This window comes from Triticum urartu, chromosome 4 (assembly GCF_003073215.2).
Source record: "Triticum urartu cultivar G1812 chromosome 4, Tu2.1, whole genome shotgun sequence".
NCBI lineage: Eukaryota > Viridiplantae > Streptophyta > Magnoliopsida > Poales > Poaceae > Triticum > Triticum urartu.
In genome coordinates this window covers 302768596-302783115 of record NC_053025.1, presented here as the reverse complement: position 1 = coordinate 302783115, position 14520 = coordinate 302768596, and positions in this window count along the sequence as shown.

Genomic DNA, 14520 nt, shown 5'->3' with positions numbered 1-14520 from the left:
CGTAAGTGTGCGGGGCCGCAAAGTTCGCCGTGGAAGCAGCGCTTAGATGGCTATCTTTTAGAGTTGCGTGGGTTGAAGGTACTGCCGTCGCCGGATCTGGATGACGGGGAGTCTTTGTGGATTGGCGGGGAGCGGGGTTTTGGCCGGGGCCACAGACCGCAGAGGCAGGCTGCTCTGCCGTTGGTTGCTGGCTCTTCGGGGAAGATTCCGAACAGTGTCAGCCGGGAGGCACAAGACGGCCAGCCATCCAGCGTAGATCGGACAGTACCAAAATAAAATAAAATCGCGTGACCACAATTTAGTCTTCAGTCAACAGACGTGTGACCAGTCTCGTAACTTGATGTTGAACTCTTAGTGTATTTCTTCAGATCAAAGAGATATGTCGTTCTTAACATTAAGTGTTATCTGCATCTTCAGACACACCATCTTCCGACTCACCACAGCTGCTCCAACAAGGGAAGCATACACCAGAAGGGAGCTATAGTCCCCACTCAACAGTTCCCTACATCGAATGCGCGTGCCCGACATGCACAGCCACAACAACTGCAGGGCCATCCACAAGTCAGCACATGATGCTCACTCCTATGGATGGCAGCCAGATAGGTTGTACCCTCATCTTACTTGTGTGCAACATTTATGGCTTTGTTATTCATCTAAGCATGGAAAATAGATCATCACATTTCACTCTATATTCATGCTGATCTCTTACGGGTCTTGTTCAGGAGTTAACGTTGTTCCATAGTTCAGCTAAGATACTTGTTCTTTAGGTAACGCTGTTCCATAGTTATCATCCATCAGCCAATGCTACCCGACAGGCTGGTGATTATAGTATTATACCACTTCTAGTATTTTCTATGTTGTTCTTTAATACTTTTGTGTGCCATCTAGTTTATCTCGAGTACAAACGATACATATTTTGTAGCTTTCATCTGTGTTCTCCCTTTAGTTTATGAGACCTGTTGCTGCTAGTTAACCCCAGTCCTACTATTTATGTTGTCTCATATAGGCACTCATTGCATAAATCTAACTACTAGTTGTCTTCCATGCATGTCAGATATAATTGCACACACTGATATATCCACAAGAACCTCACGGAGCAATGTAAAGGCCAATAAACTTGATGTCAATGATACCCAATATGATGGAACATGTAAAGGCAGTTCTTCAAAAGACTTGCAGAAAGATGATGAATCCTCTTCACCCTACAAGGTCCTTGCTCTAACTTGTCCTATGATATGGGTACAACATGCATATAATGTTCTGGAGTGTATCTACTCTGTTGCAATGCCATGTGCTTAGCATGATTATCACGCATGTAAATATGTCATGCCTTCTTGTTTTTCAGTACCTATTCCATTCATGATAACTTGTTTTCAAATTTAAGTACTGTCATTCTACTCTATCGCAATGCCATCTGCTTAATTTGGACATCATGCTTCTGAATATCTTATGCATTGTTATTCATCAGTATGTACTTCATCTATCTACCATACCATGTTTTTTTACATTGAAGTGTTGTTCTAGTGCTTTGTTGCAATGCGATCTTATTTTCCCAATCATACACATGTATGTTGCCTTAGTTATTTCTGTATGTATTCCGCTAGCATACAGTTTTACATTCAACTAGTGTTTTTTTTGCTATGTTGTCCTGACACATCCCTAGCTCTTACACCATACTCCGTGCGTCCGGATTACATGTTGCCGAAATGGATAAAAAGGATGTATCTAGAACTGAAATACGCCTAGACCCATTCATTTTTTTTCCAGATGGATGGAATACATGTCAATATGTCATGCCTTTCTATTCTTCAGTACCTATTCCATCTCTCTGCTGCCGCATGTTTTATAATTAAAGCACCATTCTTCTATACAAGGCATGCAAGGGGAAGACGACTATGTTAGAATCGGAAGGGTTACAAACAAGGCCTTTGCAAAAGATCCAAACGCCAGGAGATAATAAGCAAACTCCAGTTTTTAAAGATACTTCTCCAGCACAGAGAAACCCAACTCCTACTGATAGTAAGTAGATTCAAGTGGCCAAAGAACTAGTCCGCTCCAGTCCAGCAAAAATATGTCAACTCAATTCTAAGAAGCGTGTGCGTATCCTTGCATCATGAAATTTTATAGCATGGTGATCATATTTTCTACATGTTTCTTACCCATCTCTCTTTTAGAAAATAAGCTTAACAGATAGAAGATTTTCTGCAATGGTATCATTTATGAGGAAAGATTCTTGCAGGAATTCTCTGTGCTCCAATGTAGATGTAAGTACCTGTTGTATATCATTATATTTTTACATCACCATGTATTTTGTTAATCGGTGTGAATCCAACCTTTATCTGATCTAAATTTAGTTGTAGCAAAATTTATGATTAAAGGCCATAATGTTGATTTTTGCAAGGAAAACTGCCTGGTAGTTTTGCATCCTTAGCTGCATGAGTGTACTATCTCATATCAGTGGGTTTAAATACTTTGGTTCTGCAGTGGGGTTTTCAGTGTTTTTTTACTGTGTTGTCCTGTCGTATCCCTAGCTCTTACATCATACTCCCTCCGTCCGGATTAAATGCCGCAAAAATGGATAAAACTGGATGTATCTAGAACTGAAATACACCTAGACCCATCCATTTATTTCCGGATGGAGTGAATACATGTCAATATGTCATGCCTTTCTATTCTTCAGTACCTATTCCATCTCTATTGTAGCATGTTTTATAACTGAATCACCATTCTTCTATATAAGGCATGCAAGGGGAAGATGGCTATGATATAATCTGAAGGGTTACAAACCAGATCTTTGCAAAAGATCCAAATGCCAGGAGATAATAAACCAACTCCATTTTTCATAGATACTGCTCCAGCACAGAGAAACCCAACTCCCACTGATAATAAGCAGATTCCAGTGGCCAAAGAACTAGTCCGCTCCAGTCCAGCAAAAGAATGTCAACTCCATTCAAAGAAACGTGTGCGTATCCTCGCGTCATGAATTTTATAGCATTCTGATCATATTTTCTACATGTTTCTTACCCATCTCTCTTTTAGAAAATAAGGTTAAACGATACAAGACTTCCTCCATTGGGATCGTATTCGTGGAAAATATCTTGCGAGAATTCTCTGTGCTCCAGTGCTGATGTAAGTACTTGTTGTATATCACTATATTTTTACATCAGCATGTATTTTGTTAATCAGCCTGAATCTAACCTTTATCGGATCTCAAATTAGTTGTAGCAAATGTTAAAGGCGCCAATGTTGATTTTTTTAAGGAAAACTGCCTGGTAGTTTTGCGTACTGAGCTGCATGAATGTGCTATCTCATATCACGCACATTACTGAATTGTAGTGCTTCTCTGGTTGCCCATTCATTCATTGTGTCAATGTTGCTTTCGTATTACCTTACCTGGCTGATGATAGCTTTGCCATACTGTGTTAATTTGGTGTTGGCTAGTTGCCCAAACGTTCGTTGTGCCAATGTTGCTTCCCTATTATCTGACTTGGCCAATGATAGCAATGCTAGTGTGTTAATTTTGTGCAGGCTGCTGAAGATAAGAAGACAAACTCTGAAAGCAGCAAGGCAACCCCGTTGTTTCTTTGCAGTAAATCTAGGCCAGGTAATATGGCAATAACTCATGATTAATCTGTTTGGTTCCCATCCTAATTTATGTTATGATGTAGTGGTCAAGACACTCTCCACTATCAATAATACAAGCCTGCCAAAATCGCCATCTGAATCTGTTCAGTATCCTCCGTCTCGAATGCGATGGAATAAATGTATGTTTGTGAACCAATTAATGGTTGAAGCAATGATGGAAATGGTGGATGAATCAGAGGTGCAGAGTCGTGCGACACAACAACTAATCAATGTTTTCAGAGACAGTGTGGCAAAGCAGCAAGAACTTGCCCACATGCTTATGGGCGTCATATGTGCTGAGGTTGCAGATTGTGACGTTGTAGATGGTTAGGTTCTGCTCATTTATTTACACTGGCATCAATCTTTGATTGCCAAGTGGATGTAATTTCCTGTAATATATTCTGGATGTGCAACGTTATTCCCTGTATGCCGTACCTTTGCTCGTCGTAATGGGCTCAAATTATCTAATTTGGCCTAAAGACATGAACGAACTTTAGTTGGCCCATTAAGTTAATGGGTCGTTACTAGGCCGAAAGTTAATGGTCGGCCCTCTTACCTCATGAGTCGTTAACAAGCCGACATCGAAGCGGGCAACAGGTGGCCCCAATTTATTTCACGGGCCGTTAACAGGCCGTTACTATGTTTAGCAGGCCGAAAGAGACATCGGGCTTGTATTGGACCATGAAGAGCATGGGCCGCTAAGAGGCCGAAAGTCAGGTCGTATTGTAAATGGCCCAACTGTGTTGTGGGCCTTTAGCAGGCCGAAAGAGAAACCGGGCTAGTATTGGACCATGAAGGGCATGGGCCATTAAGAGGCCAAAACTAAGGTCCGACTACAAATGGCCCAACTCATTTATGGTCCGTTAACAGGCCGAAAGGCACACATGGTCGGGAATTGGCCCAACACTTAAATAGGTTGCTAAAAGGCCAAAACTCAGGTCCGACTACAATGGGCCCAACTGATTTATGGGCCGTCAACAGGCTGAAAGTGACACCGGGCCAGAAATTGGCCCAACACTTAAATGGGCTGCTAAAAGGCCGAAACTCAGGTCCGACTACAAATGGCCCATCAGATTTATGGGCCGTTGAGGGAGTCCTGGATTAGGGGGTGTCCGGATAGCCGGACTATACCTTCGGCCGGACTCCTAGACTATGAAGATACAAGATTGAAGACTTCGTCCCGTGTCCGGAAGGGACTTTCCTTGGCGTGGAAGGCAAGCTTGGCGATACGGATATGTAGATCTCCTACCATTGTAACCGACTCTGTGTAACCCTAGCCCTCTCCGGTGTCTATATAAACCGGAGGGTTTTAGTCATAGAACAAACAACAATCATACCATAGGCTATCTTCTAGGGTTTAGCCTCCTTGATCTCATGGTAGATCTACTCTTGTACTACCCATATCATCAATATTAATCAAGCAGGAGTAGGGTTTTACCTCCATCGAGAGGACCCGAACCTGGGTAAAAACATCGTGTTCCTTGTCTCCTGTTACCATCCGCCTAGACGCACAGTTCGGGACCCCCTACCCGAGATCCGCCGGTTTTGACACCGACATTGGTGCTTTCATTGAGAGTTCCTCTATGTCGTCACTTTTAGGCCCGATGGCTCCTCCGATCATCAACGGCGATGCGATCCAGGGTGAGACTTTTCTCCCCGGACAGATCTTCGTTTTTGGAGGCTTTGCACTGCGGGCCAATTCGCTTGGTCATCTAGAGCAGATTAAAAGCTACGCCCCTGGACGTCAGGTTAGATTTGGAAGTTTAAACTACACAGCAGACGACCGCGGAGACTTGATCTTTGACGAATCTGAGCCGCAGCCAAGCGCGCCGCACTGTCCTGGTGGGCATGATATAGCTCTGTCGCCGAACAGTGCCCTGGAGGCCGCACCTGTGTCTGCTCCGACCCTTGGCTCGGAGCCGACCACACCAATCGAGGATGGGTGGTTAGACACCGCCTCGGGGGTTGCAATCTCTACGGCGATCAAGCCGAACACCAGCCTTGTCCTCTGCGAAACCCGTGACTCCAAGATGCCGGACTCCTCTCCGGACTCCGAGCCCTCCGCGCCCCTACCGATCGAATCCGATTCGGCGCCGATCATGGAGTTCACCGCCGCAGACATCTTTCAGCACTCACCCTTCGGCGACATTCTGAATTCACTCAGGTCTCTCTCTTTGTCAGGAGAGTCCTGGCCGGACTATGACCGACAGGATTGGGATGTGGACGACGAAGAAATTCGATGCCCACCCACCACCCACTTCGTAGCCACTGTTGATAATTTAAACGACGTGCTCGACTTCGACTCCAAAGACATCGACGGTATGGACGATGATGTAGGAGATGAATATGAACCAACACATATAAGGCACTGGACAACCACCTCATCTCATGATGTATACATGGTGGACACACCCAAAGGAAGCGATGACGAGGAACATAGGGATGCAACGAGGGATCGTTCACTCGAAAAGCAATCAAAGCGGCGACGTAAGCGCTGCTCCAAGCCCCGCCTCGACAGAGACAACAGCCATACAGACCCAGCCATAGAGCAGGATGAGCCGGCAGACGACGAACATGCCTTCGAGCAACCGTCCGAACAGGGCAACTTGGATAAACAAACCGAACACCCCATCCCCGGCGAAAACAACAGTCCGGACGACCTTACGCCGGATAGGCTCATGGAGCAGAAGAACCTCCACAAAAGGCTCGTCGCCACTACGCGTAGCCTGAAAAAGCAGAAGGGAATGCTCAAAACTGCGGAAGATGCACTAAGAATCAGATGGATCAAACTACGCAACACCGCAGACAAATATGGCGGCAGTCGCCGCACAAAAAGCTATCCAAAGCGAAAGCTATTGCCTGAATTTGACGAGGAGGCCTTAGAGCCCCCGCAGTCAAAAAATAGGAAAGCCACCCGGTCGGATAGACGACCGCATGGCCAGCATGGAGCGGCAAGCGGCGCCGCACACAAGCCGGCACGCGATCCACCAAAGGATCCGCATCAAAAAGATGGCCCAGCCAGATCTATCTACGGGCCAAGAAAGCAAGCTCTAGTAAGCAATGCAACACAACAAATATCCGAACATCACGGCACACCCAAATACAGGGGTGCCGCACACCCCCTATGTTTCACCGATGAGGTGCTGGACCATGAATTTCCAGCGAGATTCAAGCCCGTAAACATAGAGGCGTACGACGGAACAACAAACCCTGGGGTCTGGATCGAGGATTATATCCTCCACATACACATGGCCAGAGGAGATGACCTCCACGCCATAAAATAATTACCCCTCAAGCTTCAAGGGCCAGCCCGGCATTGGCTCAAAAGCCTTCCCGAAAACACCATTGGAAGTTGGGAAGAGCTTGAGGATGCTTTCCGGGCAAATTTTCAAGGGACCTATGTCCGCCCTCTGGATGCAGACGATCTCAGTCACATAACTCAACAGCCTGGAGAGTCAGCTCGGAAATTCTGGAACAAATTTCTTACTAAAAAGAATCAGATAGTTGACTGTCCGGACGCCGAAGCCCTAGCAGCTTTTAAGCATAACGTTCAAGACGAATGGCTCGCCAGACACCTCGGCCAGGAAAAGCCAAGAACAATGGCCGCATTAACAAGCCTCATGACCCACCTTTGCGCAGGAGAGGACAACTGGTTGGCAAGATGTAGCACTAGCGACCCAAGTACATACGAAGTTAGGGATGGAAACGGAAAACCCCGACGCAGTAAGGACCAGCGCCGGAATAAGAGAAACAGCCCAAAGAGCACGGCGGTCAACGCTGGATTCAAAAGCTCGCGGAAGAATCAGAGAAAGCCGCCCCTCAAGGATTACAGGGACGAGCTATCCAACTTAAACAAAATCTTGGACAAGATATGTCAAATACACAGTACTCCTAGGAAGCCTGCGAACAATACCCACAGAGATTGTTGGGTTTTCAAGGGGCTCGACACACCAAGTGAGGAAGATGACGAACCCCACAAGCAGAGCACGAGGAAACAAAAGGATTTCCCACAAGAAGTCAAAACAGTAAACTTACTTCACATGACGAACAGAATGGCGCCAACAGAGATACACACCATACGGCCTATCCCAAAGGAGTCTCGCCAATGTTTGTTAAAACCGATCACCCTTGACCATCAGGATTACTCTAGAAGTATCCGGAACGCAGGCCGGACTGCCTTGGTATTAGATCCAATAATCAGCGGACTCCACTTTACAAATGTCCTGATGGACGGCGGCAGTGGTCTAAACCTGTTATACCAGGACACAATCCGCAACATGGGGATAGACCCAACAAAAATTTGCCATAGCAAAACCTCCTTTCAAGGGGTAACGCTAGGCCCGGATGCCCGTTTCATGGGTTCTCTCCGGCTAGAAGTTATGTTTCGGCTCCCCCGATAACTTCCATCACGAACAGCTAACTTTTCACATCGCCCCATTCTCAAGTAGCTATCAAGCACTGCTGGGACACGAAGCTTTCGCCCGCTTTAACGCAATACCGCATTATGCATCTCTTATGCTTAAGATGCCCGGTCCATGAGGCATCATCTCATTAAAGGAAAAACATTGAGTGTTCCTCCCGCGCGGAAGACAGTGCGGCTGCCTTGACAGCCCCACAATAAAGCGGCTTCACCAGCCGAAGCACCTAAACAGGTCGTCAAGACCATGAACACGGCTAGATGAGTCCGACATAAACATACAATTGATAAAGGCTTAATAGCCGTATACCCCTGTACTAGGGGCTCCGCGCATATAAAACAAAAGACAATAAAGCTCAATTTTACCCATTTCGATTTATACTTTGTTTATTTAGTATAACTCATGTTCGGCACAATCTTTCTTCAACTAAGTTCCTCTCTTTTACAGATGAACACTGTGCTACGCCCGTCCAGGATACGGCACAACGGAGACACAGGGGCAGACGTGCAGCAGGGACCCGTTCCAAGGATTCTTTTCAGATTAAGATCCTGCGTAAACCTTTTTTACTGTCTCTTGTTGATACACATCCCCTGGTTTCTTGGTATAACCAAGGAGGAGGCTGGCGTTTTGGCATGTGGCCACGTCAGAGTTTTGCGCGTACCTGGACACTAGGGGCTTATTACTAAGGGCGTTATCCCACCCGCCCTCATAAAGACCGAATACCTTAGGGAGTGTTCGGCGTCGCGAGTTTGGCCTTATATGCATCAGCTCCGAATCATGTCTTTGGTCAAATGTTGGGTTTGCCTGGCTCCTGTGTTTTGCTACCTTACGTTCCACTCTATCGGCTAAGGTGGCACCAGGAGAACTACTGCGATTGTGCCCCGGTTCGGCCAGGCGAGCACCTTAGTAGAGAAAGCCGAAAACTGAGTGTCATGATATTATGTGAGACTGGTCAACCACTCAATGACTTACCAGAATCTTTAGGATTCCTTCGCATTAATGAAGGGCCACTTCGCGGCCAGGCACATACGCGCCCCGAGTTCGGGCGAGCGTAGGCGCCACCAGGGGCTATATAAGTAGCCTCACTGTCAAACTCTTATGGCTAAGTGAAAGTGATAAAGCATCATAGTCCGATTGCCTAGTTCGCTGCGCTATCACCTCCTTTGTAGGACCAAGACGTTGGATCAAGTGTGAAAATGCGCCTTCTGCGAACACCCCCGCATTATGTGCGTGGGGGCTGAAGCTGACGACTGCCATCTTTCAGATTATATATACATATATGTTAAACGGCCGCACAGGAGGTATTATAATACTTGCAGGCACAAGTATAAAAAGCTTCTACAATTTATCAAAATATTGTTTTATCATAATATGTGCTATTCGAATATAGTATCCTTTGAGCACTGCGTCTCTATTAAACGAGCGCCTTGCAGAACTTCCTGAAAATAGTGCTCGGCAGGTACTCGGCTTCCATCCGAGTCTGGGGATGCAACAGCGGTGGCCTCCATTTCCGCCCAGTATGTCTTGACATGGACAAGATCCATCCGCGCACCCTCTATGCACACTGACCTCTTCATCACATTGATATGCAGCGCCGCACCAAGGAACTGCTGCACCAAGTTGAAATAACTTTTCGGCTCTGGCCTCTCTAGCCACAGATGACTCATGACATACTTCATGGCTAGTCCGGACAACCTATTTAGCTCGGCCCATTCGGCCAAACGCTTGGCTAATGATAGTGGACACTCCGGATTGTGGAACTGCGACCAAAAGAGCTTTTCCACGTCGCGATCTTCTTGATCTCGGAAGTGTTCGGCCGCATCTGCGGCACTCGCTGCCAAATCCAGATAGGTGGCCACCATACTCCACATCCGGTCTAACGGAGCATGTCTAGGATCACAGAACTTCCTCCTCAGCATAAAGGTCTTTCTAGCCGCGATCTCTCCGGCCTGACGCAGCTCCTCCTTCATAGCTCTCATCGCAGAGCAAGCATCCTTGGCATCGGCAAAGGCCTTCTCCAGGTCCGTCTGTTCCGCCTGATCTTCTTTTTCAAGAAGCTTGCAACAGTCAACAGCGCTCTTCAGCTTCACAGACATCTCGGCCATTTCCTTCTTGCTTCGGTAGTGAGCAGACTGTTCGGCTTTCAGCTCTTCAATTGCCTTTCCGGCAGCCGCATCACTTTTCCTTGCTTGCTCCTTGGCTCGGGCATGTTCCGCCCAAAGATTCTCCATGGCAGCAGCACCACCTGCATCAAGCGCACACATTGTAAGATACTGGCATAAAGCTCCTCTTACCAGGTGCCACCGGAGTAATTACATACCTTGTGCCTCGTCAAGCTGCTTGTTGACAAGCGCGATGTCGGCATCTGCCACGTCAAGTTGCCGCTTTAGCTCGGCAAATTCATCATTCCGGCTGGCCACCCGACACTTCGCCATCTACGTATGAAGGCGGCATATTAGACCTGGGACTATGATCCTCTGCGCGCCGTCACTTTTGACAACACACAGAGTCTCAGGGGCTACTATCTACACAGGGCGCATCTTATTTATGCGCAACTGTCCAAAAAGGGTACATTATTTCACGTATCTCAAAACCTGTCAGTAAACTCCTGACGGCCTCGTGCAATCCGCTCTCCGCGGATGAAATCCTCTCAATCACCGTACCCATCAATGCATGGTGCTCCTCTAAGATATATGCTCACCCGAGCAGATCCTTCAGCTCCTCCGACCGCACACCAGACGATGCCGGACTCGTCCGATGGCCCTTTTCAAAGGCCAGACACGGAGGGCTTTGAGGGGCCATATGACTACCTTCCGGCCCTTCCAGATTCGGAGAAACCCTCCGCGACGATACCTCAGGGTCGCCCGCCTCGCAAGGTGGTACGGCAGGGGGAGGCATTCCGCTCTCCATCATCTCTGGAAGAAGATCCCTCGAAGACGAGCTCTGCTGAGAAGGGCTAAGGTCCGAGCTACGAGGTAAATTTTCGATTACTCTTCTTAGATATAACGCAAGGATTTCTCTCATTTGTTAAAAAGAAAAACTCCTCTCTACTTACGGCTCGGTGGAGGGCTGATCCCCTTGAGGGCATAATTCGGCCGAAGTATTCCCCGGCGCAGGACCCTCTGACGAAGATTTCTTCCCCTGCTTTGAGGCCATGGTCTCCGGGTCGTCAGAAGCAGTCCTCTTCTTCCCCTGAGGAGAGGAATTTTCGATTCCTCCCTTCCGGACAACCTCCTTCGAGGAGGCTGTAGCTTCCTTGTCCCCTCCCTCACTTTCCTCCGAAGGCACAACCTCCAACATCCTGACTAGCACGGGATCCGGCGTGGTCTCGGGGAGGGGGGCCGGACACCTGATTAGCTTTGCTTTCACTATCCACTCCTTTTTAAAGGAAAGCTCTTTTAGGGGCAATTTTATGATAAATATACGGATAGCGAGTCCGGGCACAAGACTACTTACTTTACTATCCGGGCGATTGCAGCTCAGGCCTGCGTCCTCGGTCAAGACCGGACACATGGCTTGTGATCCGAAGAACAATTTGTACATCTCCATGGGCGTTGCGCCCATGAAATGCTGGAGAGCTCGTGGTCCCTCCGGATTGAACTCCCACAGGCAAAGGGGGCGACGTTTGCCGGGCAAGGCTCAGCGGATCAACATGACCTGTGTCACCAGGACCAGGCTAATGTCTCTTTCTAAGAGATCTCGAATGCGGCCCTGCAACAAGGGAACATCCTTGGATGGCCCCCAGTCCAGTCCTTTATTGACCCATGACACTAGCTGTGGTGGGGGACCCGAGCGAAAGGCAGGTGGCGCCACCCACTTGGTGCCCCTGGGAATGGTGATGTAAAACCACTCTCGTTGCCATAAGCTGGACTCCTCTTGAAAAGAGCCCTCGGGCCATGGAGCACCAGCATTCTTGCTTATAAAAGCACCTCTGCACTCCGAGTGCCGTCCCTCGATCATCTTCGGCTCTACTTTGAAGGTCTTGAGCCATAGTTCGAAGTGAGGAGTAATACGGAGGAAGGCTTCACAGACGACGATGAATGAGGAAATATGGAGGATGGACTCCGGAGCTAAGTCGTGAAATTCTAGCCCATAATAAAACATAAGCACCTTCATGAAGGGATCCGTCGGGAAGCCTAGCCCCCAAAGGAAGTGAGACATGAACACCACACTCTCACCAGGCTTGGGAGTGGGAATGACCTGCCCTTGAGCTGGCAGCCTATGCGAGATTTCGCCGGTCAAGAACCTAGCCTCTCTCAACTTCAGCACGTCCTCCCCCATGACGGAGGAGGGCATCCATCGGCCTCGAAGGTCGGAACCGGACATTGTCGTAGGTCCGAAGCTCCTAAAATCTGGAGCCTTGGGTGTTGGAACTCGAGATTGAAACAAAGGAGTAAGGCCTTGGTCTCTTTATAAGAGGTTGAATACCAAGGGCCCTCCCCGTGACCGTTTGGGACTCGCCTTTGATCGAGAAAACATACCAACGGGTACGACTGTGTTACCCACGTTCGTATTGATGAGAATCCCGTAAATGAAGGGGACACGGTCTCTGATTTGACAAGACGTGCCAAGGAAACCGCCTCGCTAAACACGCTGAGGTGGGACAGTAAAACGATTCGAATAAAGACTTGGCCGTGGTGTGATGTCACGCTATGGAATACGTCAGTAGATTAGATTTGTGTAAATATTATTCTCTCTATGGCAATATGTGGAAACTTATTTTGCAGAGCCGGACACTACCTTTGTATTCAAAATCTTCTATGAAGTACTTGGAGGAGGAACCCGCCTTGCAATGACGAAGACAATCTGCCGCCGGACTCGTCGTCATTGAAGCCTGGTTCAGGGGCTACTGAGGGAGTCTTGGATTAGGGGGTGTCCGGATAGCCGGACTATACCTTCGGCCGGACTCCTGGACTATGAAGATACAAGATTGAAGACTTCGTCCCGTGTCCAGAAGGGACTTTCCTTGGCGTGGAAGGCAAGCTTGGCGATACGGATATGTAGATCTCCTACCATTGTAACCGACTCTATGTAACCCTAGCCCTCTCCGGTGTCGATATAAACCGGAGGGTTTTAGTCCATAGAACGAACAACAATCATACCATAGGCTAGCTTCTAGGGTTTAGCCTCCTTGATCTCATGGTAGATCTACTCTTGTACTATCCATATCATCAATATTAATCAAGCAAGAGTAGGGTTTTACCTCCATCGAGAGGGCCCGAACCTGGGTAAAAACATCATGTCCCTTGTCTCCTGTTACCATCCGCCTAGACGCACAGTTCGGGACCCCCTACCCGAGATCCGCCGGTTTTGACACCGACAGCCGTCAACAGGCTGAAAGACACACCGATCCGGAAATTAGCCCAACATTTAAATGGGTCGCTAAAAGGCCGAAAGATGTACATCCTGAAAATTGGCCCATCCATTAAATGGGCCGTTAACAGGCCAAAATCTCATCGGGCCGATATTTAGCCCAAATATATAGCGGGCTGTTAACGAGCTCGAACTGACGATGGGCTGCAATGGTGTCAAATCTTTAATGGGCCGAATTGGCACATCTCGTATGGGCCATGGTCTTAAATGGACGTGACACAAGTAGGCCTTATATGGGCTGACCTGCTAATTTTTACTGGGCCGGCCTTTTTTACCGGAATGGGCCACGTGTCGACCTATCATAGGCGCCTCCTGTCCAATGAGTGGATGACATCTGTACCAACGATGAGCCGACACGTGTTTCCTCTAGCCAATGATGATTTTACACGTGGAAAATCCCCATTGGTCAGTGCTGTTAACGGGTTATCGGATCCAAAACCCGACCCGATAGCTTAACGGCGTTCCGTTACGGTGGATGCCACGTGTTGGTCACCCTTGACGAAAGCACTTCTGTGACGCGCGATTTATCGTCATGGAAGTGGACACTTCCGTGATGATAATTTTGGTAATGTCATGGAACACTTCTACGACAGCACAGGTATGACTATCTTGATTCTGTCATAAATTTTTCATGGATGTACATGCATGACAAAAAAAGCGACCTACTGTGACAAACACGTATCATCACGGAAGTGTATTTTTTTTTAGTGCATGTTGCTTGCACATTGCACCGTGGTTGATTGTCGCTCCCTTTGCTTGTATTCTTGTTTTGGGTAGAGCCGGGAGACGAGTACATGATCGAGGAACCCGTTGAGTATTCTTATGAGGATCAACTTTATGTCAACTCGGAGAACTTTGCAGGCAAGATGACCATACCCTCAAAATCACTTCTATCTTTGTTTGCTAGTTGCTCGCTCTATTGCTATGCCTATGCCGCGATACCAACCACATGCTTTATCATGCCCCCATATTGCCATGTCAAGCCTCTAACCCACCTTGTCCTAGCAAACCGTTGTTTGGCTATGTTACCGCTTTGCTCAACCCCTCTTATAGCGTTGCTAGTTGCAGCTGAAGATTGGAGTTTGTTCCTTGTTGGAACATGTTT